This window comes from Gigantopelta aegis, chromosome 5 (assembly GCF_016097555.1).
Source record: "Gigantopelta aegis isolate Gae_Host chromosome 5, Gae_host_genome, whole genome shotgun sequence".
NCBI classification, from domain to species: domain Eukaryota; kingdom Metazoa; phylum Mollusca; class Gastropoda; order Neomphalida; family Peltospiridae; genus Gigantopelta; species Gigantopelta aegis.
In genome coordinates this window covers 30078511-30097906 of record NC_054703.1, presented here as the reverse complement: position 1 = coordinate 30097906, position 19396 = coordinate 30078511, and positions in this window count along the sequence as shown.

Below are 19396 nucleotides of genomic sequence, written 5' to 3'. Positions count from 1 at the left end.
CCAGGAATTCAAACTGTGGGAAGACGACACTGCCTCTTGACATCAATATTTTATAGTGACAGTTTACCAGGAATTCAAACTGTAGGAAGACGACACTGCCTTTTTACATCAATACTTTACAGTGACAGTTTACCAGAATTCAAACTGTGGGAAGACGACACTGTCTTTTTACATCAATACTTTACAGTGACAGTTTACCAGGAATTCAAACTGGGGGAAGACGACACTGTCTTTTTACATCAATACTTTACAGTGACAGTTTACCAGGAATTCAAACTGGGGGAAGATGACACTGCCTTTTTACATCAATACTTTACAGTGACAGTTTACCAGGAATTCAACCTGTCGGAAGAGGACACTGCCGTTTTACATCAATACTTTAAAGGCATATTGTCACAGACCACTGACCTATTTAATGGTCTAACAAAGTATTACCTGAACAAAAATAATTTGATTTGTCCCTAAATGTACTTTATTCAACCATCTTCATAACCACCATACTCCATTTATTAATGGTATTTTGTAAAAATAACTGAATTATGGCAATGGTCCATAATTCAAAAACTAAAATTGCCGAGAGGGTTGACATGGATTTCACTCCATCATGGTTCAGTTGAGGTGATGCAATAGCTAGATTTGGTTTCCAACAATTAATGTAATTTTTTGTTATTTTCCATTTTTAGAGAAATAAGGTCCTTAAATCCGTGACAGTATGCCTTTAAAGTGACAGTTTACCAGGAATTCAAACTCTAGGAAGCGGACACTGCGTCTTTAATTCTATGATTTACAGAGATGTTTTACCGGGCACTGTGAAGTCGAACTTCCTCCTGTCGAGGTCGCGGTAGCAGGCGCTGATGTCCCACTGCAGCAGGTTGGGCTGTGCCTGGATGAAGTTGTACACGTTGTAGTCGTAGTGGATGCCGTACTGAAATATCACACAACGGCGCGGGTTTACAGGTTATTTAAAAATAAATAAATCAGACGAGAAGGAAAGACGCACACATCGGACTGCAGGTGCTACCTTACACCTGCCAGTGCAGGCGGTCCCCCCTCTCCTTCACCCTCCCCACCCTTTCCCTGTCCTGGACGGAAGAACCGGCTGAGGCCGAAACCTGTGCCCATGACAGGCGTGCGCTACAACAGCTTGTTCTGAATGTGCACGTTAAATTCTCTGACCTGACCTGACCTGACGATGCACACAACACGTGTTATTTACGGTTATATGGCGTCGAACATATGGTTACGGTCCACATAGATAATAATAGACAGAGCCGGTTTATCCTAGTAGCAAATGTAGCACGTGCTACGGGCCCCGCGCTTCATTTATTTTCCCCTGGTTATTTTTCCCTCTCCCCGACGGGGTTGCAAAATATATATCCTGGGAAGGTGGCCCGGTTGTTATTTGTGCTACAGGCCCCATGGATCCTTAAACCGGTTCCGCAGATAACGATAGAGAAAACCCGCTACGTTTTTATATGCATCATCCATAAAATAGGGATAGTGCATACCATGGTCTTTGTTACACCAGTTGGTGGAGCACTGGCTGGAACGAGAAATAGTTCTATGGGTTCACCGAACGGGATTGATGACCGGTAGCGCATCAGGCGTCCGCTTTATCAGGGAGCTATTCCCCGCAAAAAAAAAAAAAAAACCCACCAAAAAACCGGGATTGTCTCTTTCATAAATGTGAGGATTGGTTGCGCCTGGGTGACGTCATACAGGCTGTAGTCAAACTGAAGTACGCTAATAAAAAGGCCCAGGTATTGTATATGTGATAATGTATTTAATACGTCATTTTAGTCGCCAACAACACACTGTCCTGTTGGTCGGAAACTATCGTATAATCTGAACGTAGCCCAGCGGTAAAGAGCACGCTTGATGCGTGGTCGGATTAGGATCGATCCCTATCGGTGGGCCAGTTAGGCTGTTTTTCAGTGTACTGCGACTGGTATATTAAATATCGTGGTATGTGCTATCGTGTCTGTTGGATCGTGTATATAAAAGACTGCTTGCAACTAATGACAAAATGGTGCGGGTTTCCTCTCTAAGACTATACTATGTCAAAATTATAAAATGTTTGACATCCAATAGCCGAAGATTAATAAATAAATGTGCTCTAGTGATGTCGTTAAAGAAAAGAAAATTTACTTTAAAGATGCTGTGACAAAGTTGCATTAATGGCGGTTTCCACTTTTGTTTTGAAACATAAAGTTTATACCTTTAGTTATATGGCTATACAAAATTACAACCAGATAATTCCATTTACTAGTAGAAACAAATGTATTTTAGGGAGGAATCTTGAGACCGAGTCAGACGCATTAATTAGTGACGTCACTGGGTTGTTGGGTGGGTTTTTTTGACAAAGCTTTGCAGACAACTGACAAAAAAACAACGATGATGACCATGCTATATTTAGCCACAAATTATTCGGGGAAACCCATCTTGTCTTCCAGTACAAGACTTTGAAACGATTATTATTACTGACTTAATTATGTTTCAACTTTACCATAGGACCTTCAAGATCGATTAATTTGTGCTTATTTATTACAAGTAAATGTAGAAATAACGAAATATTGTAGTTTCAACTTCATCCTAGGACCTTCAAGATCGATTAATTTGTGCTTATTTATTACAAGTAAATGTAGAAATAACGAAATATTGTAGTTTCAACTTCATCCTAGGACCTTCAAGATCGATTAATTTGTGCTTATTTATTACAAGTAAATGTAGAAATAACGAAATATTGTAGTTTCAACTTTGCCATAGGTCCTTCAAGATCGATTAATTTGTGCTTATTTTATTACAAGTAAATGTAGAAATAACGAAATATTGTAGTTTCAACTTCATCCTAGGACCTTCAAGATCGATTAATTTGTGCTTATTTATTACAAGTAAATGTAGAAATAACGAAATATTGTAGTTTCAACTTCATCCTAGGACCTTCAAGATCGATTAATTTGTACTTATTTATTACAAGTAAATGTAGAAATAACGAAATATTGTAGTTTCAACTTTGCCATAGGACCTTCAAGATCGATTAATTTGTGCTTATTTTATTACAAGTAAATGTAGAAATAACGAAATATTGTAGTTTCAACTTTGCCATAGGACCTTCAAGATCGATTAATTTGTGCTTATTTTATTACAAGTAAATGTAGAAATAACGAAATATTGTAGTTTCAACTTTGCCATAGGTCCTTCAAGATCGATTAATTTGTGCTTATTTTATTACAAGTAAATGTAGAAATAACGAAATATTGTAGTTTCAACTTTGCCATAGGTCCTTCAAGATCGATTAATTTGTGCTTATTTTATTACAAGTAAATGTAGAAATAACGAAATATTGTAGTTTCAACTTCATCCTAGGACCTTCAAGATCGATTAATTTGTACTTATTTATTACAAGTAAATGTAGAAATAACGAAATATTGTAGTTTCAACTTTGCCATAGGACCATGGGCGTCAATCGGTCCCCCTCAATTTTCAGCTTGGGGGGGGACAGCATAGGAAATGTCCCCCCCACTTTTTTCAGACGAAACAAATATTTTCTAGTACATATATAGCGTAACTGATCACCATTTGGCATTTCGCCTTGGAGTGCCGGCTCTTATGTTCCTACACTAGACTGGTAGTAAATATACTAATTATTTTACAATCTATTTGTAGTAGTTTTTATTTTAAACCTTGAAAATAGTTGAAGATATCTCCAAATAAATCACAAATATTCATTGTGCCCACTATATAATAAAATTATTAAAATAACTATTTACCGAAATTTAAGGAAATTTAAGGAAATTTAAGGAAACTACAAGAGAGTAGACTGAGCCAGCTTACTGTATACGAGTATGAATGAACATGTCGAGCTCAGATTAAACATCAAACACCACACTGTCTGACTTAGAACACTTCTCACACCAATCGTAATTGGCTTTAAATAAACGTCTTGTCATCAGTTGTCTCGCCAATAGGATACCGCCTTATCCACTTGCAATTGAGTTTCACGTTATGCTCCGGCGATTTTAAGCAACTCGAAGCCGATGTTAAACTTTTAATTAACAACAATAACAAAATTTTGCCATAGGTCCTTCAAGATCGATTAATTTGTACTTATTTATTACAAGTAAATGTGAAAATAAAAAAATATTGTAGTTTCAGCTTTAACATAGGACCTTTAATGGAGATGATTTCGTCAACTTTGCCAGCTTACCTGTTTCATAGCCAGAGTGAACTGTACTGGCGCCGGTCCGCTAACAGTAGACAGTGAGTCCTGGATTGCGGTCCAGTTCGCCTTGGAAATAGAAAATGATCAATTACATTGCATGCGTGTTTGGATTGTCTGGAAACGATAGTGGCGGTGGGGTCGTTGAAACCAATTACCAAACAAAGTAAGGTCTGTATGTACAGGTCAGAACCATGTGTATGGCTTTGTTTTCGTTTATGTTTGTTTGTTTTGTTGTTGTTGTTGTTGTTGTTTTTGGAGGGGAAAAACAAATCTCTAGTGGCAGGCAAAAATCCATATTTTATATATATACATATATATATATATAGAGAGAGAGAGAGAGAGAGAGAGAGAGAGAGAGAGAGAGAGAGAGAGAGAGAGAGAGAGAGAGAGAGAGTGAGAGAGTGCAAGTGCACATTCTAGGTTAATCTTGATGCACTAATATAGAGCAGGACAAAAAAAAACAAAAAAAAAAACAAGGGTGACGGGTGTGTGTATGTGTGTGTGTGTGTGTGTCCCATCTGGATCCGCCAATGAAATATATATAAATTTTAAAAGCCTGTAACAAATGCCGTGAAACACGTGACGGTTACCGATCTGTCATTAGCGCATTATACCGTATCTCTGTACACGACCGATTCCAAACCATTACTGCACTATACCGTATCTCTGTATACGACCGATTCTAAACCATTAGCCCATTATACCGTGTCTCTGTACAATACCGATTCCAAACCATTAGCGCACTATACCGTGTCTCTGTACAATACCGATTCCAAACCATTAGCGCACTATACCGTGTCTCTGTACAAGACCGATTCCAAACCATTAGCGCACTATACCGTGTCTCTGTACAATACCGATTCCAAACCATTAGCGCACTATACCGTGTCTCTGTACAAGACCGATTCCAAACCATTAGCGCACTATACCGTGTCTCTGTACAATACCGATTCCAAACCATTAGCGCACTATTCTGTATCCTGTATCTCTGTACAATACCGATTCAAAACCATTAGCGCACTGTACTGTATCTCTGTACAATACCGATTCAAAACCATTAGCGCACTATACTGTATCTCTGTACAATACCGATTCAAAACCATTAGCACACTATACTGTATCTCTGTACAATACCGATTCAAAACCATTAGCACTTTATACCGTATCTATGTACAAGACCGATTCCAAAGAAAGTTAATCGAGAGAAATCATAGTCAGGACTCATTGTCGTGGGGGGGGGGGGGGGAATAGCGCGAGACGTATTCCAGTGGTAAAGCGCTCATCTGATGCACGGTCAGTCTGGGATCGATCCCCGTCAGTGGGCCCATTGAGCTATTTCTCGTCCCAGCCAGTGCACTACGACTAGTATATAAAAGGCCATGGTATGTGCTATCCTGTATGTGGGATGGTGCATATAAAAGATCCCTCTCTACTAACGGAAAAAAATGTAGCAGGTTTCCTCTCTAAGACTATATATCAAATTACTCAAATGTTTGACATCCAATAGCCGATTATTAATAAATCAGTGTGCTTGAGTAGTGTCTTTAAACAAAACAAACTTTTTGTTCAGTTGGGAGCATTGTTTCCAGAGACCATCGTTCAGGGTAGACTTATATGGTTCCAACACTGTCGGTAGGAGGAATGCCACTACAGAGCGCACGCTGGGACACACGCAGAAATAAATAAAATAGGTATGCACATACGGAAGAGTATAGAATATTATCTGAAACAAAAAAGGTTTTTTTGTTTAAAGACACCACTGGAGCACATTGATTAATTAATCATCGGCTATTGGATGTAAAACATTTGGTAATTCCGACTCGTAGTCATCAGAGGAAACCCGCTACATTTTTTTCTAATGTAGCAGGGAATCTTTTATATGCACCATCCCACAAACAGGATAGTACATACCATGACCTTTGATGTACCAGTCGTGGTGTACTGGCTGGAACGAGAAATAGCCCAATGGGCCCACCGACGGGGATCGATCCCAAATCGACCGCGCATCAAGCGAGCGCTTTACCACTGGGTTACGTCCCGTCCCTTGTCTGAAACGAGGAACTATAATAATTCGACAAATACATTGCTTAAAAGTATTTAAATTTGAGGGCCAAGTAAATCTTAAAACAAAATAGGTCACTAATTGAAAATTTGTCCTATAGTTGCAAAAGTAACGTACTGGATGCCACCGGAAGGGCAGGTTATGCTGATATTCTCGAACATCTGATGTCACCACTGTTCTGAAAGTGATTCATGAGTGCATGTCATCACAGCTGTACTTATTCCAATGAGGTCTGTTCTGTGTTAGGTTTGATTTAGTAAACTAGTCTGGCAATGGCAGTGATCTATGAGCGATGCAGGAATGAGACACTGACCAGTAAAGGATCTTCTCGAGAGTGGCTGTCCTCCTATAGATGAGGCACTAGATAGAGATTCTTGGAATCAACCACTATTCAGTAAACTAGTCTGGCAATGGCAGTGATCTATGAGCGATGCAGGAATGAGACACTGACAAGTAAAGGATCTTCTCGAGAGTGGCTGTCCTCCTATAGATGAGGCACTAGATACAGATTCTTGGAATCAACCACTATTTAGTAAACTAGTCTGGCAATGGCAGTGATCTATGAGCGATGCAGGAATGAGACACTGACAAGTAAAGGATCTTCTCGAGAGTGGCTGTCCTCCTATAGATGAGGCACTAGATACAGATTCTTGGAATCAACCACTATTTAGTAAACTAGTCTGGCAATGGCAGTGATCTATGAGCGATGCAGGAATGAGACACTGACAAGTAAAGGATCTTCTCGAGAGTGGCTGTCCTCCTATAGATGAGGCACTAGATAGAGATTCTTGGAATCAACCACTATTTAGTAAACTAGTCTGGCAATGGCAGTGATCTATGAGCGATGCAGGAATGAGACACTGACCAGTAAAGGATCTTCTCGAGAGTGGCTGTCCTCCTATAGATGAGGCACTAGATAGAGATTCTTGGAATCAACCACTATTTAGTAAACTAGTCTGGCAATGGCAGTGATCTATGAGCGATGCAGGAATGAGACACTGACCAGTAAAGGATCTTCTCGAGAGTGGCTGTCCTCCTATAGATGAGGCACTAGATAGAGATTCTTGGAATCAACCTCCTTTTTGCCATTAGCCTATTCGACTCTGCACTATACAGAGATATGGTTTTGTCGTCCAGATTTAACCACTATGATTGATTCGTATTTTACATTTCTACAGGTAGTACTAAACCAAATCACTTCCGGCTGGGTCTAAGCTCAAGGTGCGCCCAACTTTTGATAGAGACGTTAAAGGGACATTCCCGAGTTTGCTGCAATTTTTATGATGTTATCGACTAACAGAGACTTTTTAACGATTGTAATTACATATCAAATATATTTTTCTGCATAAAATATTAGTGGCTGGATATAAACGTGTTTCTGATCGTTCTGATATTTGTACTACGTTAAATTTCATTTTATTTCCTAATATATATTTTTTCGTACGTCTTACAAATATTAAGACGACCAGAAACACATTGAATATACAGACACTAATATTTTAAACAAGAAAATATATTTGATATGTAAGTTTAATCGTAGAAATATTTTATTGGTCGGAAACATATTACAATGCCGCAAACTTTAATACCACTGTGATAAATGTGAGTGTGTTGGTTATAAACAAAATAGGTTCATCTGTAAAAAAAAAACATGTATGCAATTTTATTTCATCTAGTACCACTGTGCCTTGTGCGTGAAACATGTATGGGGTACCTGTAAAACAAAAGTACTCAAATTGTGTGTGGAACTAGGGTAGTCATAGACGCTACCCGTTATCTCTGAAATGAGCAGCTTCACCCCAATTGTTTTCTGATTCATTTTAAGTTTGAGGGGTGGTAGTATGTATATATGTCTATTGATACGCTGCAGGTAGGAGTGTTAGCCACATATGTTACTATTGTCGTCTATGGGATTTGATTTGATATAGGAGTTCGGTAACCTACACCTATATACACAATACTACGTGATCATATGTACGGCACGTCCGTGTCTTAAAGAGACAGTCCTCAGTTTTTAACCATTGCGAAGTGTTTCCGATCAGTACAGCCTTTTCGATGACGTAATACACAAATTAAATACATTGTCTTATTTAAAGGGACATTCCTGAGTTTGTTACATTGTTGTAAGAAGTTTCCGACTAATAAAATATTTCTACGATTAAACATACATATTAAACATATTTTCTGGTGTAGAATATCAGTGTCTGTATATTCAATGTGTAGAACGATCAGAAACACGTTTAATATACAGCCACTAATATTTTATGCAGAAAAATCTATTTGGTATGTAATTACAATCGTTAAAAAGTATATAATATTCGACAACATCTTAAAAATTGCAACAAACTCGGGAATGTCCCTTTAAAATATCAGTGTCTGTATTTACAAGGTATTTGTTGTTGTCCTAATGTTTGTAATAGCCCAAACCAGATTTTACCTCCCAATAATTTAGTACGTACGAAAACATATATATCACGAATTAAAGTAAAACCTGAGTGCTACAAACATTAATATACGACCGCAAACACATTCGATATACAGACACTGGTATTCGAAACAAGAAAATGTATTTAGTGTGAAATAGTAGTCGCCAACAAGTCTTTGTTATTGCAAACGTCTTATAATGGCTGCAGACTCAGGACAGTCCCTTTAATTGTTTTCCCGACTCTGCGTCTTTAAGACGGATGGAAATGACAGATGAGTGTGTGAGTGAGTACCTTTAAAGCCGCACGCCCTAATTCCATCCAGCGAAAATAAATTATAATTTGGTTAATCTACAAACCAGCAGGTTTTATATCAATAAATACCATCGGAATCCCCATGTCCCAATTGCTTGAAATCATTTTGAAAGTTTGTATTCTGATGTCACCGGTAGATGTCGCTCGAAGCACAACAATGCCTACGTCACGACAAATTTCACAGAGTGCGCACAGACTTGGGGTGCGTTCCTTTCACCTCTCCTGGACATGTTCCAACTGTTCTGTTCTGGTTGTATCCCCTCTCCAGATATCGTAAGACTTGGCAAAATTATTGGTTTTAAGGGTTTGTAACGTTTTGTATTGAGATACTTACTTGTCTGAACTTTATTGTTACTGAAAATGTTCACGAACTGTGAAGAAAAATGACACAAATGAACAACAAGCAAACGACAACAAATCGGATGTTGATTGCGCGAACCGTGCACGAGAAAACAAACCGAACCAAAATGATAACGGTCACGTGGTATACCAACGTCTGTGACATTGAAATGGGAATATCCCCTCTAAAAATAGATTAGACCTTGTCTGCTCAACGGTTTTTTCTCAGAGGCCCGTGGCATTTTATGAAATACGAAAAATGCATTTTGTGGTATTACAAACACCAGGATTACCAGGATTACCAAAAATCACTTCAGGTGAATGGAAATGTATATTCTAAATAATAAACGGTAAGTAAAGTGCAATTTTATTTGTGAAAAAAATGGGTTTAATAGCAAAAAACAACGGCGTAATGGTTAACAACTAGGGCGTGTCCCTTTAACATGTCCATATACCACTAAGGTTTCACGCATGTCTGTCGCGGGCCAAGTCTCTAGATAGCCAACGGCTTGGTCCAGGACAGAATACTAAGGGACAATTTAGATTTTTAAACCAAAATTGGGACTAGGGACTTTAATAATATTTAAATTTAAAAGCGCAAGTTCAAAAATAAATAACAATATAACCCTAAATAATTTTAAAATTTAATATTTTAGAGCGGGCATTTCAAAAAGATAAAATTAATAAAGTATAAATTACAATTAAGAGAATTTTAAGCCCTGGAGGAAAGAAGGAGAGATTAGGCCATACAGCTTTATTTATTGGGTAATTAAAGAAGGATAACTGTTCATATCCGGAACCTCAGTGTGACCCGTCAGGGAAACCGGCATCTTCATAAATCAAGGCAAATATTCGTTCCTCGTATTCAGCCTTGATACATATCGTCAAGAAATCGTGCCACAAAATGCTTAAATTTCATTGGATGCGATGAGATCTGACTGCAACGAATCGCAACGCTCCTTATAGATTCCCTTGTTATTGTAAACAAAGATGGCAGCGTCAGCGTCCGTGGAAACGTGTCGTGTTTGTCACGATATGTTAAAAAAAAGGTTTCGGCGGTTAATTTTTGATATTGCTTTCAAGATTGTCACATGTTACCGATGCTGTGATTGGTCAGCGATGTCATCGTGTAAGGGACATACTCGGTGTTACAAATTTTCTTCCAATAGAGGGCGCTAGTAGTGGATATCAGTAATCTTGACTACATGTATCAAGGCTGAATACGAGGAACGAATATTAGCCTTGATTTATGAAGATGGGAAACCGGGAGAGGGCGGGGTGGGACCCCAGAACAGACCTAAATCAAACCTACGGCCGAAACCGCTGACGCCTTATAGCCACCCTACATCTACTGAGCTCCAACCCCCCATCACCCAGATCCCCGGGTTCACAAATATTAAGAATCCAACGATGGTGTCACATAAAATGTGAAGAGGTCCAACGTTGAAACAGAAGGAGAAGAGGCAAAGGTAGATTGGGTAGATAAGGAAGGAGAGGTTGGGCCCGAGCCATACAGGTTTATTTATTGGGTAATTAAAGAAGGATAACTGCTCATATCTGGAACTTCAGTGTGACCCGTCAGGGAAACCGGGAGAGGGCGGGGGTGGGACCCCAGAACAGACCTAAACCAAACCTACGAATGACAGTTGAAAACTTACCGTTCTGAATCGCCACTCCCACGTTGAGTTGACCGGTTTGCCTGGAGGGTAATCGTGACGTTTACCAACCCACGAATACACGTCGAATCCGCGAACCTTTTTCTGAAAACAAAAACCCAAAAATATTTGCGAACACTCGTGAAATTCTCTCAAATATTGTTTTCAGAGAATTATTCAAAAAAGTTAATACTCCTCAAATCCAAATTCTGTTTTTCCCGAAAGAAAAATGAACAAAATATTTAGTTACGAATATCTTTCAAATCCACGTGCTCTTTTCCTGAGAACATGCAATATTATTTAGTTACGAATACTCGTCAAACCTATTTATGCTCTTTTTATAGAACAAGTAATTAGTTACGTATATTCGTCAAATCCATACAAAATCAGATCCGGTTTACCATAGTAGCATATGTAGCACGTGCTACGACCCCGCGCTTTAGGGGGACGCGCGGTGATGTATACATTTATTTTCCCCAGGTCATTTCCCCCTCTCCCCGAGGGGGTTGCAAATTATATATCCTGTTAAGGTTTTTTTCTTCATAGTAGCATATGTAGCACGCGCTACGGCCCCGCGCTTCAGGGGGCCGCGCGGTAATGTATACATTTATAATCACCAGGTCATTTTTTTTCCCTCTCCCCGAGTGGGTTGCAAGTAAAAGTAAAGTTTGTTTTATTTAACGACGCCACTAGAGCACATTGATTTTTTATCTTATCATCGGCTATTGGACGTCAAACATATGGTCATGCTGACACTGTTTTTAGAGGAAACCCGCTGTCGCCACATAGGCTACTCTTTTACGATAGGCAGCAAGGGATCTTTTATTTGCGCTTCCCACAGGCAGGATAGTACAAACCATGGCCTCTGTTGAACCAGTTATGGATCGCTGGTCGGTGCAAGTGGTTTACACCTACCCATTGAGTCTTGCGGAGCACTCACTCAGGGTTTGGAGTCGGTATCTGGACTAAAAATCCCATGCCTCGACTGGGATCCGAATCCAGTACCTACCAGCCTGTAGGCCGATGGCCTAACCACGACGCCACCGAGGCCGGTCAGGGTTGCAAGTAAGTAACTTGTTTAACGTGCTGGGCTTTCGAACACCCTCATCCCGAGAACCGGCCTCAGTGGCGCAGTGGTTAAGCCATCGGACTACAGGCTGGTAGGTACAGGGTTCGCAGCCCAGTATCGGCTCCAACCCAGAGCGAGTTCTTAAGGGCTCAATGGGTAGGTGTAAGGCCACTACACCCTCTTCTCTCTCACTAACCACTAACAAACTATCAATTAACCCACTGTCCTGGACAGACAGCCCAGATAGCTGAGGTGTGTGCCCAGGAAACGTGCTTGAACCTTAATTGGATATAAGCACGAAAATAAGTTGAAATCAATCAATCATCCCGAGTCCGACCTCAGATAAGATCGGGGGACAGGGATTACCTAAGTATAAAATATAAGTAATGTTTGGTGTCAGTGACCATAAACGGCTCTAATAGTGAAACATGCGACTTAGTGTTTAAAAACTAGTGTCTGTCGCTTTAAATTAAAGGCATACTGTCACGGATTTAAGAACCTTATTTCTCTAAAAATGGATAATAAATAAAATTTACATTAATTGTTGGAAACCAAATCTAACTATCGCATCACCTTAACTGAACCATGATGGGGGTGAAATCCATGTCAATCCTCTCGGCAATTTTAGTTTTTGAATTATGGACCATTGCCATAATTCAATTATTATTTTTATAAAATATCATTAATAATTGGAGTATGGTGATTATGAAGATGGTTGAATAAAGTATATTTAGGGACAAATCAAATTATATTTGTTCAGATAATTCTTTGTTAGACCATTAAATAGGTCAGTGGTCTGTGACAATATGCCTTTAAACTAGATAGGTCCATTGGTGACTTACCAAGCCTTCGTAGGTGACGCCGTTCGTATCGAGGTAGAAGAACTCCCTGCCGGTTCTGATACGCACGTGGTGCGGGTCGGTTTTCACGTCGTCGAGGTTAGACATCTCTATCTGGATGGCCGTGCAGTTTCCTATCTCATTATCTGTGACGTAAGAGATGCCTGCGAATATAATTATCACAATGAGCTCGTTAGGTCAGGTCAGGTCAGGTCAGGTCATGGGCTTTACGTGCACATTCAGAGCAAGCTGTTGTAGCGCACGCCTGTCCCGTCCAAGACAGGAAAGGAGGGGGACAGAAGGGACCGCCTGCACTGGCAGGTGCAAGGGAGCACCAGCAGCCCGACCGTGGTCGGTAGCAGGCGGAGGGGGGGGGGGGGGGGGGGGGGGTGATGGTGCTATTGAATTTAGAATGGAACAAAGTATTAATGAGCTCGTTCCGAGGAATATTACTTGAAAGCGAATGTTGGTGGCGCAGTGGTTAAGCCATCGGACTACAGGCTGGTAGGTACAGGGTTCACAGCCCGGTATCGGCTCCAACACAGAGCGAGTTCTTAAACGGCTCAGTGGGTATGTGTATGGCCACTACACCCTCCTCTCTCTCTCTCTCTCTCTCTCTCTCTCTCTCTCTCTCTCTCTCTCTCTCTCTCTCTCTCTCTCTCTCTCTCACTAACCAACTAACAACTAACCCACTGTCCTGGACAGACAGCCCAGATAGCGGAGGTGTGTTCCCATGACAGCGTGTTTGAGCCTTAATTGGATATAAGCACGAAAATAAATTGAAATGAAATAAAGCGAATGTCACATGCCAGTTGAGTTGAAACACCACAGAGTGGCACGGGTTACGTCCTCTGTGCAGGTTACTCTTGGAATAACTGACGTTATAATTATGTAAAAACAGTGCAAAGAGCTGCGGAAAAAACAACAAAACAATATGAAAATGAGCCCAATTTATATCATCGTATACAAATCAAAATGTTTTTAAAATACATTTCTAAAAACAAATTGGTGGGGGGAGGGGGTAAAAAACACGTCACATTTCAAATACAGGTATATCGTTTCTCGTCGGCTTCTAGTGATTACTGGTACTCTCCACCAAAATGTGAGGCACTGTCACTGTCAGTGCCAGCTGCTAAAGCAAAAAAAGTTAAAGTTTATTTTGTTTAACGACACAACTAGAGCACATTGATTTGTTATTGGTTATTGGATGTCAAACATTTGCTGCTGAAGCAAATGCATAATGCATCATAATGCATGGCTCCGTTCCACGAAACGATCTTATCGCTACGATCACCTTAAATACATAAAATAGACACTAAGTTTGGTTAATTTACATATCTGTAACAAATTTGAATAAAACATAGTGAAACAAGAGTCTGTGGTGTTGAAATACCCTTAAAAATAGACTAAACCGCGACTATATAACCGTTACTTTTCAGACGCACGTGCGTTTTTAAAAATATCCCCCCAAAAAAAGCATTTTGTGATAGAAACACCAGGATGACCAGAAACACATCGGTTGTACGAAAATGGATAATCTAAACAATAAAATATAAGTAATGTTTGATTTCAGTGATCATAATCGGCTCTAATAGTGATAAATATGCCTTAGTGTTTAAAAACTAGGGTCTGTCCCTTTAACAACTGTAAGTAATCTTTAGCGAGTGCCCCACCCCAGTCGCAAACATGAACAACAACATTTTACAAGCTGATGGTTGTAGTATCTATTCTTAAAGGCAATAGACACCGCTCCCACAGATCCTCCACCCCAAACGCTCCCCTGCCCATCTCCACCGCACAGAGCCGTCCCGCAGAAATCAGTGATTATTGTTGTACACAGAATAATACGTTGTAGCTCCCTTACCCTCACCCGCACAATTCCTCCAATTCCCATCGGACTGTCCCGTCCTACAATATTCAAGGTTTAGTTTCGTACGCAGAACACGTTCCAGCCCAGCCCACCCACCCCCCGCACCACCACCACCACCACCTCCGCCTCCGCCCACCCCAACTTATTGTCGTACACAAAACAACACGTTCCAGCCCAACCCCCAGTCACTTCACAGTCCCGTCCCACAGTAACCAGTTTTTATTGTCGTACACAGAACAACACGTTCCAGCCCCAACCCCAATCATTTCACAGTTCCGTCCCACAGTAGCCAGTGTTTATTGTCGTACACAGAACAACACGCCCTAACCCCAGTCACTTCACAGTCCCGTCCCACAGTAACCAGTGTTTATTGTCGTACACAGAACAACACGCCCTAACCCCAGTCACTTCACAGTCCCGTCCCACAGCAACCAGTTTTTATTGTCGTACACAGAACAACACGCCCCACCCCCAGTCACTTCACTGTCCCGTCCCACAGTAACCAGTGTTTATTGTCGTACACAGAACAACACGCCCCACCCTCAGTCACTTAACAGTCCCGTCCCACAGTAACCAGTGTTTATTCTACACGGAACAACACGCCCCCCCCCCCCCCAGTCACTTCATAGTCCCGTCCCACAGTAACCAGTGTTTATTATCGTACACAGAACAACACGTTCCAGTTGCTGATGGCAACTGACGGCGTCACGTCGTACGCCTTCTTCCTGTACAAGCACGACGGCATGGGCTGGAGCAGCAACAACGACGGCAGACTGGCCAGCGTCGGCTTCCAGCTGGGCCAGAGCATCTTCTCCAACAACCCTGCCAGTCTCAAACAGGATGTGTTAAACATAGACAAAATGACAGGTACAGTGTGTGTGTGTGTGTGTGTGTGTGTGTGTGTGTGTGTGTGTGTGTGTGTGTGTGTGTGTGTGTGTGTGTGTGTGTGTGTGTGTGTGTGTGTCTGTGTGTGTGACACGTGTTCGACATAGAAAATATATCAGGAACAGTCTGTGTGTGTGGAGGGGTGACATGTTCGACACATACAAGATATACCAGGTACGGTAGGGGTGATGGTAGTGACGTGTTCCACATAGACAAGATATCGATTACAGTGGGGGTGATGGTGGTGACGTGTTCGACATAGACAAGATACCAGGTACAGTGGGGTGATGGTGGGAACGTGTTCGACCTAGACAAGTTACCAGTTACAGTGGGAGTGATGGTGGTGACGTGTTCGACATAGACAAGATGCCAGTTACAGTGGGAGTGATGGTGGTGACGTGTTAGATATAGACAATATACCAGATACAGTGGGAGTGATAGTGGTGACGTGTTCGACATAGACAAGATACCAGATACATTGGATGTGATGGTGTTGACGTCTTCGACATAGACAAGATACCAGGTACAGTGGTGGTGATCGTGGTGACGTGTTGGACATAGACAAGATATACCAGATACAGTGGATATGATGGTGGTGACGTGTTCGACATAAACAAGATACCAGGTACAGTGGGGTGATGGCGGTAACGTGTTCGACATAGACAAGATACCAGGTACAGTGGGGTGATGGCGGTAACGTGTTCGACATAGACAAGATACCAGGTACAGTGGGGGTGATCTTGGTAACGTGTTCGACATAGACAAGATATACCAAATACAGTGGATATGATGGTGGTGACGTGTTAGACATTGACAACATACCGACAACAGTGGGGGGTGATGTTGGTGACTTGTTCGACATTGAGATGATACCGATTATAGTGGTGGTGATGGTGGTGTCGTGTTCGACATAGACAAGATACCGATTACAGTCGGGGTGATGGTGGTGACGTGTTCGACATAGACAATATATACCAGATACATTGGATGTGATGGTGTTGACGTGTTTGATATAAACAATATACCAGATACAGTGGGGATGATAGTGGTGGTGTGTTCGACATAGACAAGATACCACGTACAATGGGGATGATGATGATGACGTGTTCGACATAGACAAGATACCAGTTACAGTGGGAGTGATGGTGGTGACGTGTTTGATATGGACAAGATACCGATTACAGTGGGGGGTGATGGTGGTGACGTGTTGGACATAGACAAGATAACAGGTACAGTGTGAGTGATGGTGGTGACGTGTTCGACATAGACTAGATACTAGTTTCAGTGGGAGTGATGGTGGTGACGTGTTCGACATAGACAAGATACCAGTTACAGTGGGAGTGATGGTGGTGACGTGTTTGATATAGACAATATGCCAGATACAGTGGGGGTGATAGTGGTGACGTGTTCGACATAGACAAGACAACAGATACATTACATGTGATGGTGGTGACGTGTTCGACATAGACAAGATACCATGTACAGTGGTGCTGATGGTGGTGAATTTTTCGACATAGACAAGATATACCAGATAGACAATATACCAGATACAGTGGGGTTGATAGTGGTGACGTGTTCGACATAGACAAGATACCACGTACAATGGGGATGATGGTGGTGACGTGTTCGACATAGACAAGATACCAGTTACAGTGGGAGTGATGGTGGTGACATGTTTGATATAGACAAGATACCAATTACAGTGGGGGTGATGGTGGTGACGTGTTGGACATAGACAAGATACCAGGTACAGTGTGGGTGATGGTGGTAACGTGTTGAACAAAGACAAGAAACCAGGTACAGTGTGAGTGATGGAGGTGACCTGTTCGACATAGACAAGATACCAGTTACAGTGGGAATGATGGTGGTGACGTGTTTGATATAGACAAGATACCAGTTACAGTGGGAGTGATGGTGGTGACGTGTTTTATATAGACAAGATACCAGATACAGTGGGGTGATAGTGGTGACGTGTTCGACATAGACAAGATACCAGGTACAGTGTGGGTAATGGTGGTGACGTGTTCGACATAGACAAGATACCAGTTACAGTGGGGGTGATGGTAGTGGCGTGTTCGATATAGACGAGATGTACCAGCTGCAGTGGGTTGATGGTGGTGACGTTTTCGATGTAGACAAGGTTACAGGTACAGTGGGGGTGATGGTGTTGCCGTGTTCGACATAGACAAGATACCAGGTACAGTGGGGGTGATGGTGGTAACGTGTTGGACATAGACAAGATACCAGTTACAGTGGGGGTGATGGTGGTGACGTGTTGTGTTCTTTGAGTTTTCCTCCGAAGTGGAGCGCACCAGACGCCGTGAAGATGTGCCCTCTACCAAGCGATTTCTTGTAGCCGAAGAGGAACCGCTGGCTTGTTTTAGACAGGTCTTGTACCACGCACTGACCTACAACACAATACCACTGTCCGTTTTAGACAGGTCCTCTACCACGCACTCACTAACGAGACAATACCACTGTCCGTTTTAGATTGGTATTGTACCACGCACTGACCTACAACACAATACCACTGTCCGTTTTAGACAGGTCCTCTACCACGCACTCACAACACAATACCACTGTCCGTTTTAGACAGGTCCTCTACCACGCAGTGACCTACAACACAATACTATTGTCCGTTTTATACAGGTCCTGTACCACGCACTGACCTACAACCCAATACCACTGTCCGTTTTACACAGGTCCTGTAGAACGCACTCACCTACAACTAGTACAGCGGTTAAGGCCCACATATCATAAGAATCGTGCAAAATTTGACAAAAGCATGAAAATTGGCATACAGATAGCTTAACGTGTAGATTCATATAAGCCTAGGTACCCATCGCCGTCACCATGGTAACTGCCCGCCATCTTGAATTTCAAAATGGCCGCCCTCAAAATACGATATTTGTCATATCTCGACTCCTAAGCAACATAAAACATGATGTTTATGTCTAACATAACATTGTCATCCATTTATGCGATAATCAATATGCTCAGATTATTATTTTATTGATTTTCAAGATGGCTGACAATTCAAAGCAATAATGTTTATATATTTGTTGGTTTCTACCAACCATAATGAAATACAGTATCAGCAACTTTTGATTGCTATGAGGAATATTGTATGATCTTTTTATTATCATGTATATGATATAATAAAACTAATTAAACATACTATTTAGAACATATTTAACATACAACAGTAACAACAACCTCACACGTACAGTTGATAATTCCTTAATTGTAATGAAATACATACATCACTCATCTGGGAATAGTACTTTAACCTCAGAATACCTCAGTTAAAGTCAGGTGTCGCCACATGCTCCCCTGCAGCTACATAGGTCTGTGCATTGAAGACCTGACTTGTAACATTTGCACTGGCGTTTGCATCCCTTCTTGCAGCCACAGTGCACCAGCTCATAGCAGGACTTTGAAGCTTCTGGTCAGTCAGTCCAAAATGGCATATCAGCAATACCTGACACAGATGCCTGATGAAGATAATGCCGTTTCGTTCGAAGAATGGTGTGTCATGCAATGCGCTGAGCAACCTCAATTCAAGTACTGGGAACTGACGTTGCAGCTCGAACTTATAGTGCAACAATTCGTGCGATCAATTCAAGAGAGGAACTTCACAATGTATGTTCAACGCTTGCTTCAAATTGTGCCTTGGCTCTTCGCATTTGATCACAAATTATTGCCGATGGCTCCCGG